Source organism: Dermacentor albipictus, chromosome 6, assembly GCF_038994185.2.
Source record: "Dermacentor albipictus isolate Rhodes 1998 colony chromosome 6, USDA_Dalb.pri_finalv2, whole genome shotgun sequence".
In the NCBI taxonomy this organism is placed as follows: Eukaryota; Metazoa; Arthropoda; class Arachnida; order Ixodida; family Ixodidae; genus Dermacentor; species Dermacentor albipictus.
The window spans coordinates 81,438,561-81,444,560 of NC_091826.1; the positions used below are offsets into that span (position 1 = coordinate 81,438,561).

Consider the following 6,000-nt stretch of genomic DNA (forward strand, 5'->3'; position numbering starts at 1 on the left):
CGCCACATGGCGTCACTTCCGTCTTCAAGCAAAATCGCTACCCGGTCGGTACGCACAACATTGTGTTGCTTCGCAAAATGGCTGCGTTCGGTGCTGCTATAGAGCTCGCGTTTAGCGATGAGAGTTCGAGTAGCAGCTCTTCGAGCTCGGGCGACAGCGATGGCGAGATGACGCAAGTACTCTACGAAGCTTTCTTTTCAGAGGCATTCTCAGAACCACCGCGCAAATATCCTAGGATTGTCGGATTCGTTGAGGAAGTTGTGCGGCTATACTCGGATGAGGAGGTAAGCATAGCACCACATTAATAGTGCAGGTGTCTCGTTATTGTATTTTAAATGTTTGCTTGTTTGCAGTTTCGCAGGAACTTCAGAGTTTCTAGAATGTTTTGCTTATTTGCAGTTTCGCAGGAACTTCAGAGTTTCTAGAAGTGTAGCGGAGGACCTGATAAGGAGGTTTGAGGACTCCGAGTTCTATCTACGTAGTGATCGTGGCGGGTCCCCTTCGAAAACCGCTGAAGAGCACGTTCTGATATTCCTTTGGTAAGTCATCGGGCTGTGTTAAGTATTGTGCGCCTGTTTACTTAACCTTACGTCATGCTTTCTTGAAGTAGTGAAATATAATGCAATTCCTTGGTGTTCGTTTTTTCACGGCGGCGCGATCAAAACGCACAAGGTGCGCGTTTATATCGAGCGGTAGTATTTTTGATTTCCGAGGTCATTCCAAACTTTAAATGTTTACTCGTTTGAAATGCCAATTTCACGCAGAAATCCTGTTTCTGTCTCTCTTTATTGCATGTGAGGATTGCTGACAGTGCATAAATGTCCAGTATAAGGTCCACTGGTTGCATGCAACACATACACACTGATGGGTGTAAATGATGAAGAAAACCACGGAACGCAAGGGCGGTTTTTATACACAATGTAGCTTTTACAAACTAGCCAGCAGTCTATCTTGCACATTTTGATTACTGATGTTGAAGGATGAAAGTTTTAATGACGTTTGTGCACACACTTGTACATATATCATAGGGATAGCGATAAAAGCAGCCTGTAGTAGCCAGGCTTTCACCCCTTTGTCCGTTCAAAAAGTTGTAAGGAGTGAGCAACACATTGTATACATGGCTAATATTCCTACTTTTGAGGCACAAAGCTTGCAAGCTCTATTGTCGTACATAGCACCTGAAGAGATTAAAGGGAATACCATTATTTGGATGGTTAGCATTTTATTAAAGGTATTACTTTTATCTGGTATTACTTTTTACTTTTAGCTTACAAAGATTGTTCATAAAATTTGTATACTTTTTCAGGTTCGCTGCAAACAAGGCGTGTCTGAGGGATGTGGCCAGTCGATTCGGCATCGGGGATGCTACGGCGTTCAGGATTGTTGAGCGGATGCTTGATTATCTAGTGGACATCGCCAAAGAACTTATAATGTTCCCAGAAGACCTCAATCAGCTGTCGGCAGACTTTGAGCAAGTAAGAATTTTATTGATATTTCACTCTTTCATGCAATGCACTCTATTTAGCAACAATAGTCTGTGCCATCATGCTTTCCCTTTATATATCTTGACATGAGTTGGGCTTATATCGTCATAAGTAAACCCAGCCCTATTAAACTCATTCCCCATTTAGGTGATATGGCTAGTCATTCAAGAGAAGCACATTCATTCAGTTAAGATGCTTAAATTTTAAATATCTGTCACAGATGTTCCTAAATTTCTCTTAATATTGCAGGTGTCGGGTGTGCCCAATACTATTGGATGTATCGATGGCTCCTATGTAAGCGTACGATGTCCTGCCAAGAAGGTGCGCTCTACATATGTAAACAGGCACAACTACCCGTCGTTGACTCTGCAAGCTGTGTGCGACTACACGAAGAGGTTTCTGGACGTCACAATTGGCAATCCAAGTAAAATCCATGATTCAAGGATCTTCAGAAAGTCTAGGATTGCCGAGCGGTTGCCTAGCATTTGTTGCTCTGGGAAGTTCCATGTTCTTGGGGATGCTGCTTATCCACTTCGGAATTATCTCATCACACAATTTCGTGACTATGGACGTTTAAATTCAAGACAACGAGCCTTTAACCTGAAATTTTCGGCAACGAGGGTCAAAATTGAGAATGCCTTCGGGGACCTCAAGGGCAGGTTCCGCCAGCTGCTGCACTTGGATTTTTTTTTGTTGATAAGATGAACAAGTTCATCATTGCTTGTTGTGTTTTGCACAACCTGTGCATTAGTTGTGGTGATGTCGATGTGCCACCATATAGTGACGACGCAAGCTCAGCATGGGACTGGCAAGCACCACCAGATGACGACAGCCAGAACTGCGGCCCCCTGACATCAAGTGAAGCTGCACTGCGTCGACAAGGGGAAGCGACGCGGGAATGCTTGCTTCAAGCAATGTACATTTGAGCAGGAAATGCAAACTGTAGCTTCTTGTGTATGATATAAGGGATAATGTGAATATGTCATGTAAATATTGTAATGCAATGAAATCATAAGTAATCAAGTAATGTATGAAAAATAATTTATGAAAACTGGCATGTGCCACAGGCTCGTGCTCTGCAACATGCTGCTTGCACCAAACATCTGAATTAGTTAGCTTCCACAGGGATGAGAAAAGTAGTTGCGTGACCATGACCTAACAGTTAGAACATGAAACGGGCAATCAAGTTAATTGCAAATCTACTGTGGAAATCCCATAGTTATCTGTACTTTAAACAGTTTGGTATTCTCAGCATTAATGCTTTGTATCCATTCAGTTTATTGTATATGTACAAAAATGCAATTATATCAAGTAATGAACCTATACCGACAGAGTTTAACCCCAATCATTATACCCCTCCCCGCAATGTACGACATCGCTGGCCTTGTCATCTACCTTTTTTGCCACACCTTATATCGCAGACAATCTTTATCATACATGTGTCTCATTATCTCAACATATTTGCTGAAAATAATGTATGTTTAGAAGATACATCCTGAAATCAGCTGTCATCCATGCTTTTGGATTTTGAAACCCCTCCTACATTGTAAATAGGCATCAATTATTATATTGTAAAATGTTTAGGTTGACATTATGTATTGGTTTCTCTTTTGTAGTGTATGAATGCACCATATATTGATTTTCCGTTGAGAAATGTTGCATGCAAATCTTGTATATACCAACCCATTGCTGTTCATGTGTACCTGGAACACTGGGTGCTCTCTCAGCTGCCTTTAGCAGCTTTTTGCCTAGTGTCCCCTCTTCCCTGTACTGCTTTGTACTGCGCAAGAGGAATAAACTTTGTATTCTATTAAGAAAGAACACTTTTGCAGCTGCTATTTATGAAACGTAATTACATAAAGCGAAAGCACCTAAAATAATTAAAGCAAAGAGTCAGTAACAAAAATGTTACTCGACAATCTTTGTGTAACTGATTTTTCTTACATTGTCAATACAATGTTCAGAGGGGGGAAAGTGGTGCTATGTACATGTATGTGCAATGTTATGCGTTGTCAAAGTGTGACTGCTTTATTTTCTTCAAGGAATGTGTCCAATACTCTTAGTAATGTCAAGGAGCACCATCTTTGCAATAAACATGTTTTTATTGCATTTTAATCATTGTGGTCTAAGCCAAAAGCTTCACGCAGAAGGCTAATCTTTTCTGCATGCATTTGATCCCGCCTCTGCATCTTTTCAAGTCGCCTTTCTTCTTTTTTTATGTCTCTTTCAGCTCTTCTCTTTGCCCTGCGCTCTTCAATTTCTTCGACTTTTTCCAAAAATGCAGTCATTTGTAGCATCCGGGCTGTACTCGGGCGATTTTTTCTGCCGTCGTCTCTTAGCTGCTGCTCCTGCTCAAGGGAACAAGCTGCAGTCTCTGTGGCACTACAAGTAGAACTTGAAGAGCTAGACGTGCTATGGCGGACGGATTCTGATGCTGGCAACTGTGAGTGTGTCTTTCTTGACACCACACCGCTCGCATCCCTCACTATCTCTGGTTCCAGGCTGTCGTCGAGCCACCTGATCTTCTCCAGCTCATCTTCATAGGGGACATCAGCTGGAGAATTGCCAGATGTGTTATTTTCCACGGCTGCTACATTTTTCCTCTTTAGCATTGTTTTGTGGCTCGTGCAGCACTGCTCTCCAGTCTTGATTGTACCAGTTCTGCGTTGCAGCTCTACTGCAATTTTTTTAGAACATGGCTTTTTTGTTTCTGAATTTTTTTAAAGGGCCCACTTGAGGAAAATAAGTGCTATACAAATCAAGCAGCAGCTTTGTCTCCCCGCTTGTCCACTCGCACCCCGGAGCTCGAATGTACAACAGCAAAATAAATTTTAATCATTCATAACCATTTCACTTGCTGTGCCCAGCACTAACCTTGTTAAGGTAAAGGGCATAATTGCTTCAGCAATGAAGTTTGAGTTGCACCTAAGAGAAAAAAGCAATGCAGGAAGATTGTGTATATGTGTGTCTGTACAAGCATCCATGTAAATGTAACACAAGATACAGTACATATAGTAATGTCCTATTAGATGCACTTGCAAAAAGTTGGGGATCCAGTTTAGAGAATGTTGTTCTAACAGGAGCAAACTGAATCACTCTAAACCAAGTACAAGTTTCAACTGTTCATAATATTGGAAAATTTTCTATGTCTGAAACCAGATCAGCTACATACTGTTCTTGGCTGCCATTTACTTGCACAAAGCATTTCACTTATAGAGAATGATCAGTGGCGATACCACAGACTGGTTTTGTGGGAGAAAAAATTCTGTTTTCGAGAAGAAATAAAGGTTAGCCTTTGGTCAATGGGGCAGCCTATTCTGAGCAGTAGACTGCTTATTCCAAGCCTGGAGCGAGTTTTGCTGTATCCACACTTGCTTTGGAGCTGTATCCTACGAATGATGGTGGGTATACCCCTACAGCAATTAGCAGATGGAAAAAAAATTCACACAGTCTGCATTTCGTTTGCAACCTCGTAAAAGTGTTTTTCGAAGCTAAGGAACTTGTTTGGGTGTAAATTTAGAAACGTCGCATAATAAAGGGTCTCTTCTGGAAAACAACCGTAAGCTCTGCCCCCCTCTCCGCTTCCATTAGAGCCAATGGTGATTGTATTGAAAGCATACTTACCACGTGCAGCAGCCTTTCTTAACTGGCCAGCCCCACTTGCAGGTACACCAATGGATGCAGCTGAACCTGTGTTTGATAGTTCAAAAGCAGTAATGTAAATGAACCATTAAGGTAGGCTTGGCAGTGCACGTATATTCTTCAGGCATGATCTTTAAATGTTGGTTATTCAGACATTGCCTCCCTTATTTTTGTCCATCATTAGTTTAATTGAGCATTTGTTCTTTACGAAAGAAATAGTACAAATGTTACAACAATGGCAAAGAAGAAAAAAAAAACGTTTTTCTAGTGTGTTCGCAAAAGCCCCTGCCACTAATGTATTTGGCTGTACATATTTTGAATACATTGTTCATATATGAGTTAACGCACTGAGTGTGTTAACTCAAGTGCTCCTCTGGGGGATGCCTGCTCCTAAATTGAGCAGTTCTTGAGTGTGTTCTGAAATTCTTGCACATTGTTTCCTGTGTTTTAATTAGCACTTGAGAAGGTCAAGGAGCTAGCATAAAAACAGTAATGTTCTAGTTTAGTGAAATGAACACCTAACACCTAAACTTAGTAAAATAGACACTTAAACTTGGTATTTCATCCCCAAAGCCACAGAAAAATAAATAAAGACTTATAAAGCAGTGGTAAAGGAGACGGACCCTTTGTTTCTTATTTTTGTAACAAAGAGGGAGAGCAGGCGCGCCGGGTGGTGAGGGTTTTTATAGTGAAAGGAGAATGTTACAATGCGCGGACTCTCGGTGAAAGAAAAGGTTAACAGAGCTCGCCGTAGAAAGTAGTTCTGTCCAGATTTTTGTTGAGAGCAGAACAACTTGCCATTTATTGAAGATCCACTGTGTTCTTCAGTGGTCGTAGCGTCGGCGTCGCCATCGGTAGCACCTTCATGTACAGA

At 41.5% G+C, this 6,000-nt stretch overlaps 1 long non-coding RNA gene and 1 pseudogene across 1 annotated transcript; one reads left to right on the forward strand and one right to left on the reverse strand.

Moving 5' to 3' along the window:
• Window positions 1–77: 77 nt before the first annotated feature.
• LOC139047050 (putative nuclease HARBI1) lies at window positions 78–2,410 on the forward strand (annotated as a pseudogene).
• A 1,806-nt stretch (window positions 2,411–4,216) lies between these two features.
• Window positions 4,217–5,172, reverse strand: LOC139047142 (uncharacterized). The gene is made up of 3 exons (XR_011507067.1): window positions 5,109–5,172; window positions 4,359–4,409; window positions 4,217–4,288 (listed from the first exon to the last, which is right to left on the reverse strand). It is a non-coding gene; the product is annotated as an uncharacterized lncRNA (long non-coding RNA).
• Between the last annotated feature and the right edge of the window lie 828 nt (window positions 5,173–6,000).